The following is an 18,662-nucleotide window of genomic DNA, read 5'->3' on the forward strand; positions in this document are numbered from 1 at the left end:
TGGTGTGGTCTGATGCTACTCCCAAAAAAGTTCTTGCAATCCAGTCTAAAACGGAATCTTAAGTAAAAGGGTTGTCAGAGATCAGGAAGAGCAACAGAGGGCCAAGAGCCCCCAGGAACAGAATTTCAGAATCCGCACCATTTATATCTGGTTCTTTCTCTGGACCCAGAGAATGAAATGATAAGGAATCATTCTCCTTATTCTAATCCCATTCCATTACTGTCCTCAGCCCCAACTGAAGCCCCCTCTTCTACCTTCACGTGATCTCCTATCATAAGTCCCCCTCATACCTGTGAAGGAACACATAATGTCCTCTCTGTTCCCTCATCTCTTTTAGCTTCATCATGCACTCCAGATGGGTGTGACTCTACTGGACCCCCACCCATTGTGCTGCTCCTCCCCTTGTGTCAAGTCTTCCACTGGGGCTCGGATGCCCACCCCTTTATAGTTTATGTCCCCTTCTCTACTAATGATTTCTATAACTGGAAATAACAAAGCCCGTCCTTCTCCAAGAAGACCTTAGGGTTAGAGTCGGACTACTATGTCTGTTTTGATGTACTCTCTTGGCTCCGTCAGGAAAATCCGTTATAATCCAGGGGGCCGTGGGAAAGACAGAGGGCCCCATATACCATGTCTCACACAGTGGACTTGGGAAGAGAAACTGTCACCCACTTCTTTGTTGTAATGACGGACTGTCCCTATCCTCAGGCAGGGATCTCTTATATAAGCTTCAAGCCACTATTACCTTTGGGGATGATTTGCCATCCATCTCACTCGACCCTTTTAAATTTTTAGTTCTGTGCCCCCCTCTTGAAGGAATCTCATCTTATGACCCCTCAGGAGAAGCAGCCTCAGGACAAGTCCTCTGTGGCTTTGTTGAACAGTCTCTGGTCTCTTATCCAAGAGGTATAAGCCAAAAATGCCCCCTATGGATTAGCGTCTCACCACCCACCCATAGTTGTCCAACTCCTATCTGATGCCATGCCAGTGAGGGTCAAACAGTATACATTCCCCCAGAAATTTCTGCTCTTGGGAATAAAACCCCACACAAACTCATGGTGGTGAGAATCCTTTCCCATGTCAAAGCTCCTGGAATATTCCTTTGCTACTGGTCCAGAAACCAGAGAAGTCAGGGGACTTTTGCCCAGTCCAGATCTGCGAGAGGTAATTAAAAGGACAGAAGCTGTTCACCCTATAGTACCTAATCCTTACATGCTCCTCTCTTTCCTGAACGCAGCTAAACAATAGTTCACGGTTCTGGATCTCAAGGATGCCTTCTCCATTTCCCTGGCACCAGTCAGCCTTTTTTCTCCTTCACCTGGGAGGATCCAGTGGGACACACAACCCAGCCACTCACCTGGACCCAATTACTCCAAGGGTTCAAGAACTTTCCTACCCTGCTTGGAGATGTGCTAGCACAGGACTTGCAGGAATATGGGGCCTTGAACACTATGGTTACCTTGTTGCAGTATGTGGATGATCTCTACTCCTGGCAGCTCATACTTAAGAAGAATGCAAGGAAAATACCCTTACCCCTGCTACAGCTCCTTCAGCAGAAAGGCTATAGGGTGTTGGGGAAGAAAGCTCAGCTTTACCAAAAGGAGGTAACCTATCTTGTGTTTCAACTCAAGGAAGGACTTCCTTATCTTTCAGCCAGCAGTCATGCGCATCCTAACAACTCCTGCCCCCACCAACAAGTACCAGCTATGAGAGTTCTTGGGTGCAGCTGGTTATTGGCCTGTGGATTTTGGGTTTCTCCAAATCGCCTGCCCCCTGTACTCAGCCTTAGTTGGAGCCATGGAAACTCTTGTCATGGGGGCAGGATCAGGAACGTGTCTTCCCAAGCTCTCAAACAAGCTTCAACCTCTTCCCTGCACTAGTGCTTCCGCATCTAACCAAGCCATTTTGGCTCATTGTGATCGGTAAAGGGGGAATAGCAAAAGGAATTATTCTGACCCTGAGAATGAGTCTGTGGGATTGGTCGGTGACCAATTGATCTAGTTGTCCAATTAACTAGACAGGTCGCTGCTGGGTACCACCATGCCCCTGAGCAGTGGCAGCAGTAACCCTGCTGGTGAAGGCAGCTTCCAAACTGATGTTCAGACAGCCTTTAAAAGTATCAGCAGAGCATAACCTAGAACAACTCTCCCCCCCCCCCCCCCCCCAGTGAAGTGGATCTCAAATGCTCATCTCACACATTATCAAAGTCTACTCTTAGATGCTACGAGGATTACTTTCCCCCACATCCTTAAACCTGGCTACCTTGCTAGCCCCAGGCTGGAAGAGCCTCCAGCCCATGATTGTCTGACCATTCTGGACTCTTTGCATACTGCCTGCCCAGGGCTGGTGATTGATGTGCTGCTTCCCCAACCTGACCTAGTTCTCTTTACAGACGGCAGTAGCCTGGTGGTCTATGGGCAGCATTGTGCAGGAGCGCTGTAGTTATCACAAACCCGAATTACATGGTTGAACCCCTGCCCCTTGGTATTTCAGCACAAAGGGCAGAGCTCATTGCCCTCACAAAGGCCTTCCCCTCACAGAAGGGAAAAGGGTCAACGTCTACACTTTTGCCACTGTGCAAGTATATGGTTATATTTGTCAACAATGAGGGCTGCTCACTGCTGGGGAAAAGGAAATACGGAACAATGAGCAGATACAGTCACTCCTGGCTGTTGTTTGGCTCCCTGAAGAAGTTGCAGTAATACATGTCCCATCCCACCAAAAGGGAGAAGACCCCGTCATTAAAGGAAACACAGCCACTGATAAAGCTGTCAGAGAAGCCACATTACAAGAATCAATCTCTTGTCTTCTGGGAATTGGGAATTGAAAAGAAGGGAGTAACTCTCCTATCCCTTCGCCGCTCCCTGCCCATAATGTCCAGGCTAACACTCTGGAGGACCTTGGGATTAGCCCGAGTCCTTGGTCTTAGTGGTGGAGTAAAGGAGGCAGAAGGGCCACCATAAGACTGGTCAAAGATGGCATCCGGAGTCTGAAGTCTTCTCTTGTGTCCGTGGCTGAGAGAGCTGTGGCTGAGAGCTTTCCCAGTTGTCCCAGACCTTAAATACTACAGTACGATTACATCACTACACCACACTGAGCAAGCACCAGAATTTCTGTAGAGCATTTCATTAAGTACCACACTAAGTATGTGCTTAGCTAGAGACTCATTATCTCATCAATCATACTGAGGCTTAAGTATACCTCTTCAGAGTCCTGGCTCTCCACACCCCCTGCCCCAAATCTAAGTATCACCCTAAATAGTTCATTGAAGGAACTGAAGACACCACTGGATGGTGTTGAACCATGGATGGGAAGGTTGTCCTACCTAGGGCATTAGGTTTCCCATTTGTGACCAAAAGACATGCTCTGATGCACAAGGGGGGCACAAGGCTTATTGTCCAGATTTTTCTTCCTCCCAGGTCTAAAAAGGATTACAGAAACTGCCTTCCATTACTGTCTGACTTGTGCAAGGGTGAACTCAGCCCAGGGCCCCAGTGGCTCCTGCTAGGCACCTCAGGGGACAGACACCCAGAGAACATTGGGAAGTGGACTTCCAATGGAACACTGACAAGGGGGTCATCGATTCCTCGTCTTCATTGACGCTTTCTCCAGATGGCTGGAAGCCTTTCCCTTAAAGTCTGAAAGTGTCATGATGGTTGCTAAGAAATTCATCCCCAAATTAATCCCCAGATTTGGCTTACCTATATCATTCAGGTCAGACAACAGACGGGCCTTCACTTCTCAAATCAATCAAAATATAGCCAAAGCAATCGGGTTTAAATGGCGACTACATTGTGCATATTGGCCTCAGAGTTTGGGACAATGAATAGGTCTTTAAAGGAGCACATTGTAAAGCTCTACATTGAAACTGGTGAGAACTGGGTGAGCCTCCTTCCCTTTGGCCTTTTTAAAGCTAGGTGTACCCCAAGTTCTGCTACCCTGCATCTGTCTCCATATGTTTGGGGCACCCCCATCCATTCATCTAGCCATGATATATCTAATGTTTCACTTTTTAAGTCCTTACAGACCCTGAAAGAGGTCCAGGAAGCAATCTGGGCAACATATTGCACCATCGTGCAGCAATTCCAAGCAACCATTCCAGTTCCAGAGCTTGAACCCAGAGATTGGGTGTTGACTCACAAGTTTCCCCAGAAATCTTCCTTGAAACTTTGCTGGAACGGTCCCCATCAGGTAATCTTAACTCCTTTGGCGATTAAGGTAGCCGGATGGAAGGCCTGGATTCACTGGTCACACGCCTGACTCAGCCCGCCTCCTGAGGAACCAGACTCTGCTACTACAGAACCATGAAGGGCCTGAGGGTATACTGGACTCTCCGATTTTATCCCCAGTAAGGCCATGTTAACTGAGTCCTTTAATCAGTACCTTCCCCAACGCTACTCCTGGACTCTTATCTGTACCCCAACTGGGAAGTTGGTAGTATGGAACAAGACTGTCAGCCAACCATTGCTGTTTCTCAATCTGTGCCAATTGTTAGGGGAGAAATAGAACTATCCTTATGGGGCTGGTAAGTCCCACCAGCCAGTCTCCCGGGGTCCCAGTGTCCCTCAAAGTCCCTCTGTATGGATGTGGATGTAGATTAAAGGATATGGAAGCTGGTTTAGGACAGACTCAAGCTTATATTTGCCCTGAGGATGGGCCTATGGACTATCAGGGAGATGGTCAGTTTAATTGTGCCAGTTGGGATTGTGAGACCATTGCTAACTGGGTGACCAGAAGGGGTCAGGATCAGTTTCTCACCTTCCTGCATCTAAAATGACCCACAGTGTGTAAAATACCTGGTAGCTGTAACCCAATAGTGATAAAAATTAAGGACTGGGCAAACTCCCAATGAAAAATGGGGAAAACCTGGGGCATGAGACTTCATGTTTCAGAAAAGGACCCAGGAATGCTTTTTACCATCCAGAGGTTGACCCTCCCCAGACAAAGTGCTCCCATAGGGCCAAACCAAGTTCTGAACCCCCCTCCTTTTTTCCCCCTTCCACATCCACAGATTTGAAACCACCTTACCCCAGCCTGTCCTCTCGCTTTCCCCAGCTGAGCCCAGCTGACCCCAGAGCACCCCACCTTACAGAACTTTCCTCTCCACCTTGCACAGTGTCCACCATATGCTAAATCAGACAAATTCAGCTCTTGCCTCCACTCCTGCTTCCAAAAGGCTCATATTTTGCTTGTATCTTAGGGTTGACTGGCTGTATTGGTGAGTATAAGAGCCTAGCTCTGCATCCTGGTCTATGTTCTTCCTCAGGTATATTTATACTAAGAAGAGGGAATCAAAAAGCATTTTGGCCTCCTCTTCTGGACAAGAAGGGCAACCCCCATCCTGGTCCCCTTGCTAGGCCTAGGAGTGGCTGGGTCAACAGCAGTAGGAGCAGCCTCCCTGATCCATGGCAACAACCAATTCATGGTGTTAGGAGCCCAAGTGGATCAGGATATTAAGGAACTAGGGCAGGGGTCCTCAACCTCCAGCTCGCGGGCCAGATGCGGCCCAGTGAGGACGTTTATACGGCCGCTGGGTTATGGCAAAATCAGACCAGAAGTGATGTTCAACCTAAACTTGGTTAGCAAAGCACACTTCTGGCCCTGGGCTGAGGCAGCCAAGACAGAGTGTGAGGCGATACCGAGGGGAGGGGAGTTCCCAGGCCCAGGTATGTAGTGTGGGGAAGGAAGAGAGATGAGGAACATAGAGAACTGATGGCCCGTGGTCTTGTACAGTAACAGCAGCTACCAGAGCAGACAGGCCAGGGGATGTACAATGCATGCTGCGCATGTCATAGCCGCTGCAGGGGAATTCACTGGGTCGGAAGCAGGAGCGCAAAGAGTGGGAGAGAGAGTGTGGGAAACGGAGGCATCACAGTGCAGAGGCAGCTTGGAGGAAGCTGGGCATTGCAGTCTGTATGTCTCTGTGTGGGCAAAGTTATTGCTGGTATATTGTTTTTGTAGCGCTGTATATAGGTATTTTACTAATAGCAATCTGGAATCCCTAGGAAATAATGATGTCAAGAAAAAGAAAAATTGACTTGGAGTAGGATATTCAAAGAACAGTGGATTTATGATTACTTTTTCATGCAGTACAAGGAAAGAGCTGTATGTCTGATATGCCAGACACTCTATTCTGTGTTCAAAGAATATAATTTGCGTGGACGCTATGAAACTCAACATAAAGATAAATATGATTGGTTGGTTGGAGAAGTGAGAAAAGATAAAATATTCTGCACAACTTCTAATTTTTTATTTGTGGGATGAATGATTATTTTGAAGTCATAGAAGAGCTTGCTGCACTACAAAGCATCAAAGGAACAACTACAGGAGAGGATATCTATGAAAAGGTTTGCCAAACTATGAATGGTTTGGAGCTGGACTGGGCTAAACTAGCCAGCGTGACAACTGATGGTGCTCCTAGCATGGTGCAGTCTAAGAAAGGAGCAATTGCTCGCATTAACCAAGAGATGGACAAACATAACCATTCTCATCCAATAGCCACACAGTCTCATCCACCAATAAGCGCTGTGTAGTAAATCACTGAAGTGAGACTCTGTTATGAACATTGTGTTATCTTGTGTTAACTTCACTAGATCTAATGCACTAAATCACAGACAATTTCAGCAATTTCTGTCTGAGCTAAAGGTTGAGTATGAAGATGTTCTATATCATACAGAAGTCCATTGGCTGAGTCGAGGAGAGTTTTGAAACATTTCTCTGACTTACTTCCACAGATTACAACTTTTCTGCTTTCAAAAAACAAATTAGTACCAGAGTTCAATGATGCAGAATGGAAATGGCACATTGCCTTTCTGACAGATGTAACATAGCTACTCAACAATTTCAATATGCAACTTCAAGGAAAGGGGAAGCTCATCTGTGATATGCAATCACATGCCAAAGCATTTGAAGTAAAATTAGGCCTCCTCACCAAACAAGTGAAGAAGGAAAACTTCTACCATCTCCCCACAATTCAAAATCTGTTAGCAGAAAAATCACTGATTGGATTCCCAAACAGCATGTGTGGATTCACTGGAAAAATTGTGAAAGGAGTTCCAATTTAGATTTAAAGAGCTTCGTCTCCATGAACAGGACATATACAACTTTTCCATAACCCATTTTCTATTGACATTGAAAATGTGGATACAATTTACCAAATGGAACTGGCTGAACTGCAGAATTGTGACTCTCTGAAAGACGCATCCAAGTCAAGCAGCCTTCATAATTTCTATGCATCTCTCCCCTCTGAGACATAGCCTCATCTCAGGAACCATACACTCAAAATGGCAACCATCTTTGGCAGCCCTTATGTCTGTGAACAGACATTTTCTAGAATAAAATATTTGAAATCTCCAACCAGATCAAGACTAATGGATGCACTTGTTACAACTAGCAGTGACAAATATGGAACCAGACATTGACCATCTCCTTAGCCAAAAGCAGACCCCTAGTTCCCATTGAAATACTGGTAAGTTTGTTGATTTAACTTTATTACATTTTAAATATCGTATTTGTTCCTGTTTTGTTTCTTCACTTCAAAATAAGATATACTGTGTTTCCCCGATAATAAGACCTATCCCGAAAATAAGCCCTCCCCTTACTGTGTAAGATTCCTCTAAAGCCCTCCCCCCAAAATAAGCCCTATTGAGATTGCTACTGTAGTGAGGGTGATCTCCTGTGCTATATGTTACATTACGGTACCCTCTGTATGCATCGTCCTCCCCTTCTCCCCCCACCCCCATCGAAACGCACGCGTGCTCCGAGCTGCATCCAATCAGAGCTGCAGCAGTGAGTGTGTCATCCTGTTCTTCCCCAGTGATTTGCTTGCTGGCGCCATTGAGAGCAGTGCCGCGGAGGAGAGCTGAGGCAGGACAACATAAAAACCCGGTATGTAAGTGGGAGTGAGGGGGCATGATGGAGGATAAAAGAAGAACTCAGGGGGCATCATGGAGGATAGAAGGAGCACTCAGGGAGCATGCTGGGGTTAAAACATTGAGGGTCATGATGGAGTGAAAAGAAGGACTGATGGTCATAATTTTATTATTCTGTCTGCACGGGTCACCTGTGTTTTGGCAATTCGTTTGGATGGAAAGAAAGCCACATCTCTAATCATCAGTAAGGGCAAGAAAGATAAGATTGAACGTGTATCAGGCATTTACGTTATTGAAACTGAAAAAGCCTGGTGTACACAAGCCGTTATAAGAAAGTGGGTTGATTTAATGCTGCCACTTGTTATGCGAGGTAACCAAAGAGGCTGATAATCTGGGATTCAGCCAGCACTCACCATGCTAAAGAAATGAAGAACTTCCTTGCAGAGAGAAGAAGAGATCAAGTAATGATTCCTGCAGGAATGACTGCCTATCTCCAGACCCTTGATATTGCAATAAACAAGTCATTCAAGGACCATTTGCGCATGGAAGTCAATGACTACATTGAAAATAGAACGGAAAGAAATCAGCGTGGAAACTTTGTGAAGCCCTGCCTGCAAGAAGTTGTGACTTGGGTGAAGAAGTCATGGGATAAAATTACTGACAGCTGTGTGGCCAAGGTACTATGAGCAGGTTACCTGGACAAGACATGTTCATTTAAAGAGAGCTATATTGCTGGACATGACAGATTGGGTCCACTTCTTTTGAAGGAAATAGAGGCGCAAGACATCCAGGATGGAATTCAGGATATGGACACTTAGACGATGTTGTTGAAAAAGATGACATGATCATTATTGAATAAAGGTACTTTTTTTTGTTCACATTTACCTGTTTATTAAAATTGCTGTCAATGTTCATTAAAATAAGCCCTCCCCTGAAAATAAGCCCTCTGGGGTTTTTCTGTCCAAAAAAATAATAAGACAGTGTCTTATTATCGGGGAAACACGGTATGCAGCATGCATAGGAATTTGTTCATAGTTTTTGTTTTTACTATAGTCCGGCCCTCCAACAGTCTGAGGGACAGTGAACTGGCCGCCTATTTAAAAGGTTTGAGGACCTCTGAACTAGATAATCAAATCTCTTTCCTAGAAACTTCCCTAAACTCTCTGGCTGAGGTAGTTTTGCAAAACCGCAGGGGTTTAGATCTCCTATATTTAAAACAGGGAGGCCTCTGTATGGCTTTAGGAGACCTGTTGCTTCTATGCAAACAATTCTGGTGTCATTTGAGAGTCTCTCCAGAGAAGAAAGGGAGACTGTTAGGTGCCATTCTATGAACTGGTATCAATCACTATTTAGTCTCCCTGGCTAACCACTTTGGTCACCTCTCTGATAGGCCCCTTGGCCCTTTCCCTGCTAGCCCTTCTGGCTGCCCCTTGTGTAATTCATCTGCTCACATCCTACATCAGTAGGAGAATACAGGCTGTAAAATTGTTTGTCACCCACACCACCCTTGCTTTCGATGAATCCCATGTGTAGTATCTTCTTGAAAAAGTGGGGAGACGGATTGTATAACTTAGATCCCTCCCACCCACCCACCCACACTCTTACCTTCCCTCATGCCCAGACATACCCACACATATAGAACGTGGTTGAATAGCGCTGCCATTTCCTGATGCCCTCCCTTCAGCATTGTATCTATCCACCAAGCACATCTGTGTGCATTTAACCTTCACCTGTAATCTGTAACTCTCAAGCCACACAACTATGGTTAATCTACATCCTACTAACCTTTGCCACCCCTGGAAGGGTCCGAAGAGGAAGCTTGTGCAGTGCAATCAGGAAGTACAAGGCCTTGAAGCCTGAGATCCCCGCATGTGGTTTTCTGTGACCAGCATGGACCACCTCGTGAGCGGAAGCTCTAAATGAGAATGTGTCATCAGCGGGAGATGTCTCCTTCTCCAACGGCTGTGCATGTGACCTCACAGACCCTATCTAAGCTGCGGGACCAGGAAGCAGGTGCAGTTGATTAAGAGATTGAGGGAATTCACTCGGAGTCACAGGAGGTCAGCTAAGGGCGGGATGTGAACACATGGAATAAAGATCTTGAGCTTGCACGCAGCTATGCTCAGGCGCTCTGCTGAACGTGAGGAAGCCCCACTTGGTGAGGCAGTGGCCGGAGAGCTCTGATTGAGGTAAGATTAGCAAAGAACCACTGTGCGAGAGAGTGGCCAGAGATTTTCTGAAGGCCTGGGAATTGGGCATGACTGGTAACCATAGTATCTGAGAGAGAGGAGTCAGCCATAATTTGGAACATACTTGTGATTTTTGCCTTTATATACTCAGCTCTTAGGTAGGATCAGTACTGAACTCTGAGTTGCACTTTGGGGTTCAGTCACCTGCTGGCTAATAAATTCTATTTAGTTTGGCTGTGTGGTCATTTGTGTCACACTGGTCTTCAAAATTGTCCAAGGGATTGCAAAAAGTACAGAGAAATCAACAGGGTAGGGACCTACCTTAGGGACCTAAGGAAGGTCAACAACAGTGAAGAGAGAAAAGACAAAAATATCCAGGAAAAAAAAAAACTAATAGGGGACCAACCACAGCTGGCCAATAGCTATGAAATTAGGAGTGCCAGGAGGAGGAACACATACTAAAGCATCGTCCCCAGAGAAAGAGGGAACAACTGATATACTCCCTTGTTGAACTGGATGAAGATTAGGGAAATCAGAGGTTCTTGAAAAATTCCCACCTGCAACTCTTGATAAATTTAAGGGTGGCCCCCTCAAGAAGTAGTTGTATTTTTAATAGACACTGGGGCAGCAAGATCCTCAGTAATAACTTGCCTGAGGGGGTCAGGTTATCTAAAAAAACTCTAATGATCTAAATTTTATTGCCCCTATGACTATGCCTTGTGAAATTCACATGGGGAAGAGAGAAACACTGAGTAGATTCCTGCTAATCCCTGAAGCAGTAGTGAACTTGCTTGGGAAGAGACTTGATAATTAAATTATAAACTGTACCGATTCCATAGGGACTCAGTATATACCCCAGTAGAATGGCAGTGATGAAAGAGGGGGAACAGATTAGGATAAGCCCTAAAATTTGGGTGGGCCGAAAACCTGGGTAGAATAGACATAGTTCCTAGGAAGATCACGCTGAAAGACCCTAGGGAAGTAATGATGGTTGGGCAATATCCAATTTCCCTAGACAGGGAATTTGCAACCTATGATACAAAGCTTATTAAAGTGGATTAATAGAACTCTGTATTTCACCATTCAATACATAGGTACTTCCTGTAAGGAAGAAGAATAGAAAATATAGGTTAGTTCAGCATCTGAGGGAGACTAATAAGTTTTTATCTCACCCTGTGGTCCAGGTCCCATATACCATCTTAAGCTAGATTCCCAGCTCTGCCAAATGGTTCAGTATGTTAGACCTCAAGGATGCATTTTGGAGCTGCCCTCCAGAGAAGAATAGTAGGGATCGTTTTGCCTTTGAATGGGAGGACCCAGAGAATGGAAGAAAGCAACAATTAAGGTGGTGAATTGTTGAGGATCACAAGCAGTAATTGCAGGAAGGTCATGGCACTGCTCTCTGACCTCTGCTGGATTTGCTGACGGGAGGGAAGCAGTTCTCCATGACCCCTATTTATTCCCAGAGGCTGGCACCAGTGTGTACATACATCTGCAATAACAGGATGTGCCTGGAACCGTAAATCTGAAAAGATCTTGAAAAGCGTAAGCTGACTTCTTGTGTACATGGTGCTTGACAGAAAAGTTGGCACCTCTGTGCCCAAATATACTGCAAAATGCTTTTGCTGGTTCACTAAGAAGACTTCCACAGGACACGTGGGGTCTCATCTTACCATTTTAGACTTGGAAGCAAGGGAGATATCTTATTAATCATGTCTTTCGGACCTGAGGAGGTCCAAGTACAAGGGGAGTTTTAAATCAGACTCTCGTTTCAAAATATATAATAACTGCACCAAAAAGACAAACAAATAGGAATAGGTGTGCGAGCCTTCAGCCACTGAACTTGCCTTACTAATTTCTGAAATAGATCCAGTGTTCACCTTATCGAATTGTAAGTCAGGTATCTGGTTAGTAACTGTAGACGTCTCCATCCAGAGTCCAAAGTAAAATGCTCCAGTACCTTCCAGTAACTCTATATGCCCACCAGCTGTGGCAGAGATTAGCCAGCTTATCCGCCTTTGGGTTCCAACCCAGATCCCACAGAGACAGACCAACCAGGAGGTAGAGGGTAAAGCAAGCAAGAGAGTTTATTTCAGGAATCATCTCACTTTCATCCCTTTAGTTCTGGGCTGGGAGATCCTCTAGGAGTCAGATGGGCCTGGTTATTTGGGGATTGGTCTGGGAAGAAGGAAGGAGGTGTGCAAGGCTTTCAGAGCACTCCTCCCCTCTGTCCACAGACTTTTCAACAGCCACCTGTAGATGGGCAGCAAAATCAGGGCCCTGTTCAATCTTAGTCATCCAGGGCCCCTGTTTTCCAGAAGCCTGAATTTTGCTAAATGCTTATTAGGCACATTGTGACATAGCCGCATACACTGCTGCATCGTGCTTTTGATCCTCATTCTTTTCATGCCTTCCTGCTCCTACTATTTTGTGGAAATCATCTTGAAGGGTACACCTCTGCATGTCTCTTACAAAAGTTTTTGCCAAATCTGCAAATACAGTCATCCATTGCAGGGACTCCCCAGGCTTAAGGCAGATTTTGGCAATAGTCTTCCAATCATTTGGGGTTAGTGTATTACTGGAGGCAAGGAGGATCAGTAGCTCCTTAACATAGGGAGAGTCAACCCCAAAAGTGTTAACTGCCTCTTTCAGTTCCTTAAACTTTGTCCATTCTAACAGGGCTCAGGTCCTTCCCTGTTGGCTTTCAAATATGGAGTAAGCGTCTAACTAGACTTTTGCTTCCCCGTTCCCTTCATCCATTGTCTTCTGTAGCAAGTGTCTTAACCCAGTTTGGGAGTCCCCAAATCCTCCATAAGGGGATACACAGGGGGCAGATGGGAAACTTTCTCTTTCGTAGGAAAAGCGATATTCCTCCCTTTATTTGGTTTTTCCTCCTGAGGCACCTTCTCTCTTCCTACCATTATATTCAGTTCTTGATTCTTTCCCACTAAGTCCCACCTGCCATTTTTTGGGAGCGGTTAGTTTGTACTATTTTATGAGCACCTTTTTTCTTCTGTTTCTCAGTTTAAGATTCATTATTAATCTTCAAGGGATTACAGCCTGCATCTCTTAAAGTGCTTTGAATCATCTAGTAAATTAGGTGGTGTCTTTCTGGAACAGTCCCTGGACTCTTTTGGTCTTAGGAGATCATCTGATTTCCTTCCACCTCACATTTATTTAAATCTAGCCCACTATATTGTATCCATGGGCAACAAAGTTGTATGGTGTCCACAAATACTTGGGATGTTTTTATATGGATCTCCATTCCTGCTTATTTTACTGTACTTCTTTTTCCCAGCACCTCCCAATCTGGGACCTTAAAAAAAAAAAAGTTTGTCCCATCTTGCTTCTCAAACCTAATGGTCATGGGGTAGTCTCCCTTCCCGTGGTTGGACCAGCCAGCTAGTGGGACTCTGAAATAGCCTAACACTTACTTTATAGAAACCTTATAACCTATTTTCAGTATGGAAGGAGTGGTGGCATTAGGGGTCCTTGCACAAATAAAAGAAGGGCAAAGAAGACTAGTTTCTTTCCTCTCTAAAATGCTGGATCCCGTAGCTAAGGGATGGTCAAACTGTGCAAGCTGTAGAGCAAAGTAGGAAGCTTACTTTTGGAGGCAGCCTTATAGTAAGTGTCCCACACCATGTGAGGACAACATTAAGTCAAAAGGCTGGGATATGGCTCACAGATCCAGGATCTTAAAGCATGAGGCAATATTGTTAGAAAAGGATGACTTGATAACCACTCAAAATCATAATTTTAATCTGGCTTCCTTCTTATCCTCAGGAATAGACATAAAGCCCAAGGAAAAATATTGCTGCTTGAATTTAATTGATCATCAGATTAAAGTATGAGGAAATCTACAAGAATTTCCAATATCTGGGGGACTGAACTGTTTCACAAACATCTCTTCCAGAGTGCTGAATGGGAAAAGGAAAAATGGATTTGTGGGAAAATTCTAACACCTGCCAACTTACTGAGAGAAGAAAAGGAACAAATTGCCTAAACCAAACTACTGGTGTGCAGGTCCCAGGGAAAAGTGAGTGTAAATGGATATACCCGCTTCAAATGGGGAATGAGGACAGAAATTGTATTAAGACTGCCGGAAAACAGGGTGCAACTTATATTCAGTATGGCAATGGCATTTGGAAAGCATGCCATAATAAGCCACTATCTGGGTGCCAATTACCAAAAGAATTGTAAAGATCTATTGGTGGGAGGGGGTCCAAAACATGATTGTAAAGGGGATTGTAGTATAGCCAAGCATATGAAGAATAACTGTACTGGGAAATTAAGAACCCTAAATTACAAATGGGGCTAATGCAAGTGGACCTGGTCAGGATATTTCACCACTTTCTAGAGGGCTATCAACAGAAGTGAACCACATATAAAATGTCTATGGAAGGAAAAAAAAAAAAAGTTATGAAATGTCAATATCTAAAAATTGGAGGGATATGGTATTAGGGTGGTCCCTTGGGGGACCAGGACATGCAATATTATCCTGCAATCCCTACTCAAACTCTTATGTCTTCCCAAGTAGATCCCACCTTAAAGGGCCATTATTGGATATGTGGTCTAACAGCCTATACCCACCTCCCAGGGAACTAGACAAGAAGTTTTTATGTCGGTCTAATTAGGTCTAAATTCTTTTTCCTTCTTAACTCATTAGAGACATTTGAGTGTTCAATTGTATGATGACTTGACAAGAGAAAAGTGGAGTCTTAGACATCTCCATTACACAAACTGGGAATGCAAATGGCTGGGGCAACATCTGGCCCCCAGAGAGAATAGTTAAAGAATATGGAACAGCCATTTGGGCGTAGGAAGAGAGCTGGAGCATACAATTCCTGCATACAAGTTGAACAGGAAAACTATGCTTCAGGCAGTTGTAGCGATCACCACTAACCAAACTGCATGGGCTGATCAAGCCATCCAAACCAGAGGCAGTTATACAATCTAGACAAATATTGGACTATTTGCTGGCTGAGAAGGCAGGGATCTGTGGAAAACGAAATTTATCAACATATCAATATTGATGATGACGGGCAAATAGTGAAAGAGATCACCAAAGACATTAAAAAACTTGCTCTCATCGCTGTGCAAACCTGGAACTCCCCTTTCAATACTTCATGGGATCTTGCTTTGAAACAAACTGGTAGAAACAGATTCTAGGGTTTAGGCTCATAGCACTCTGCAGTATCATATTGTTCCCTGTCTGCCTGCCCTGTAGGATACTAGTTGCAAAAATGGTTAAGGACAGGTTGAGCAAGATGGTTAATGCTCCCAAAGACAAAACTAGAATACTATTAATACAGCAAGGGAAAGGTTGGACTCCTTGAATTTGAAAGAACATGAGGAATTAGGTAAGGAGTGTGAAATGATGTTACAAAAATTTGAGAAGATCTGAGTAGATAAAAGAGGGGGGGATTGATTCCCTATATAGTGAAATCTCTCAGAAAGTTATGAAAATTGAGTACAGCTTCACCAATCCGAAAGTAAATGCAGACCTGAACCAACACCTGTTCTATTAGCTTGTTACATCAATCTAAAGAAAATATGGGCTGCTCCACTTATTGGCCAAAGCTCAATTTCCTGGCTTTTTGTCTCTGGTGTAGTTTTTTGTTTAGAATCTAAAACCACACTCCCAGACAACAAGGGTACAAGCCAGTGGGTGGGAGGGGGTCTCCATTAGGGGCTAATAATCTGCTGTTCTCCTTCTGTTAAGGTGCCTCCTCCTTTCCATCACTAACTGATTGCAGTGACACTGCTTTTCATGAGAAAGTATAAAAAATCTGTACTTTGCTTTTTAAGATACCTTCTTATTTTATTGAATATTGGTTGCCCCAACAATGTTCCACACAGATGTAAAACACTTGTGAGGAAAGAAAGGGTAGAGGATATGAGAGTGGGATAAAAATGGGGAAATAACATAGAAAAATACAAAGGTAGTTATCTTAATTATAAATGTAAATGGGATGAACTCATTCATAAAAAAGATTTGGATGGGAGAACACATTAAAAATCAGAGCCTTCAAATATGTTGTTTACAAGAAATACATCTGAAGCAGAGAGAAACACATAGGCAAATATAAGGGGTTGAAGCAAAATATAATACCTCAGGGGTAATAATCATGATCTCAGACAAAGCAAAAATAGGCCTAATTAAAAGAGATAAGGAAGAAAAGGACTCTTGGTAAAACGTACCACAGACAAGTCATATTAATATTTAACCTAAATCCACCAAAATAGTATAGCACTTTAACTGATGTATAACAAAGTAAGCAGATTCAGAAGAACATCAGATACAACAATAGGAAAATTGTTCAGTGAGGAATTGGGAATGATTTGGCTGTTCTCATCAGTACAACGATCCAAGACAATCCCAAAGGAATAACGATGAAAGATACTATCTGCCTCCAGAGGAAAAAATGATATTATTTGAATACAGACTGATGCACTTTATTTTTCACTTTCAATTTTTTTCTTTTATTAAAGTAAGTCTTCCTATCCAAATGACTAATATGGAAATATTTTATATAAATGATATGTATAACCTATATCTCATTGCTTACTCAGGGAAGGGGGTAAAGAGAGAAAAAAAGGATAGAATTTGGAACTCAAAACTTTAAATAAAAATGTTACATGAAGCTATTAGGTGTTACGTTTTATTAATGATCTAGTTCCAGTCTACATTCCTAGTTTTAGACAGAGAAACAAATAATGAAATGAGAGACATTTTATGAAAGATGGTAAAGCATAAATGGAGTTGTATCATGTATTCAGAGTTATTCTTCAACTTAGTAGACCTTTCTATTGTGTCAGAATAAGCTAACTTAATATTCTCTGAGGGCAAAAGCCAGAATAGAGTGCCAGCCGTGAAGTCAGGAAAAATGATCTTCTTGAATTCAAATCTGGCCTCATACACTAGCTGTGTGACCCTGGACAAGTCACTTAAACCTGTTTGTCTTAGTTTCCTCTTCCGTAAAATACATTAGAGAAGTAAACAACAAATCAGTATCTTTGCAAGTATCAAGATATTTGGAAATACCGTATTTTTGTAAAGTTAAGGTTTAGCAAGCAGGCCGTGCCCTAAGCTTGGCACAACAAGCCTTTGCACTCTGGTTAATCTTACCCTCTGGCAAAATGTATTGCTTTGTCTAGCATCGTGTTCTCTGAGGGATTTATGATTTTCATATTAAACAATAATTAGCTTTCCTATTTCCCAGGAACCGGAGAACCAGAAGCAGCCAACCTGCTGCGGTAGAAAGCAATCAATCTCCTCTCCTGATACCTGTGCTTTTAACTGCTAAGTGAACTGGACACTTCAGTCCTATTCCTGCCATGCTAGTCCTGGGTTGTACCCTAAATTGATCATAAGATCTGATTTTGATTGTTGCGCCCAGCCAACCCAAGCCCAAACTTGCCCCCAGCTCCTAGTCCATAGAAATAATTTATACCAGAACAATGAGTAGGTCAACATTTTTTTGGAAACATCACCATGTTACCACACGATAGTTTCCACAAAACATAATGCAGAAATCAGGCAATAATAAAGTAGCAACAACAGAATGCAGATTTTGGGCAGCAAATCTTAACAAATATTTCCCTTGACATGGCACCTGCTTAGTTCCCTTTCCTTGCTAGCTATGGGTGAACCCATGCTAGTTAAAATATCATTACTATACTTTAAATATCCCCTTAAGTGGACTTGTTGATATGCATTCTTTAGTAACAGTATGTAAGTTTCCACCAAAGCTTTAGGATCTTCCCATATTAGCAAATTACTCCTATAATCTCAAAATGTACATATCTTGACACAATCCGCATAATTTATAAAAATCTTTGTCTTGCTCTGCAGAACTGCTGACTCCCTCAAAGAGCTTAGCCTGCACAGTGTGTAAATGTCATTAAAATGCTTTTGCTCAGGTTGGAGACTGTCCAAGCCTCAATTCTTTCACAGGCAACAACATTAGGATACATACTTGATACCTCAACATTAAGACTTAAGACAATCAATTTGGGGACTACCTCCAGAAGACCTAAGCCCAAGAAATGCCTCAGGACATAAAGATTGTTATGCTACATTTCTCTTTAACTGTCCTGACTCACTTTCCCTGTACTAGTCCTAACTGAGTTTCCCTGAATTGTTCTCAGTTTCCTTAACTATTCTGCCTCAATCCCCTTAGTTGTAAACCCTCTGGTCCCTTAAGACTGAGGACCATTTGCTCTAAGGATATAAATTGTCAACTTAAGATTCAAGATAAGGAGATCAGACTTCTTGACTCTTTCTGTCTTCGAGAATTTACACTATCCCTCTAAAATATTCCAAAAGATAAGACTATCCTGGATACCTCATTGACATCTTTACTTCTGTTTATTCAGACATACTGACTCTGGCTTTTAGTAAGAATTTATGTCCTCCCCTCATCCTGACAGAACCAAATGGGTCTGTGAAGAAGTTTCCCACTTTTCCCCTTTTCTTTGTTGGTAAAAGGTATTTAAGGACTTGGGATTCTCCCATTCATTATTGGATACTTTGAGACAAGAGTCCTGTCCAGTCAATTATGTTCTCCAGTTAATAAAATGTTAAAAAAAAAAAAAA

The sequence above is a fragment of the Antechinus flavipes genome, chromosome 1 (genome assembly GCF_016432865.1).
Source record: "Antechinus flavipes isolate AdamAnt ecotype Samford, QLD, Australia chromosome 1, AdamAnt_v2, whole genome shotgun sequence".
Taxonomy (NCBI): domain Eukaryota; kingdom Metazoa; phylum Chordata; class Mammalia; order Dasyuromorphia; family Dasyuridae; genus Antechinus; species Antechinus flavipes.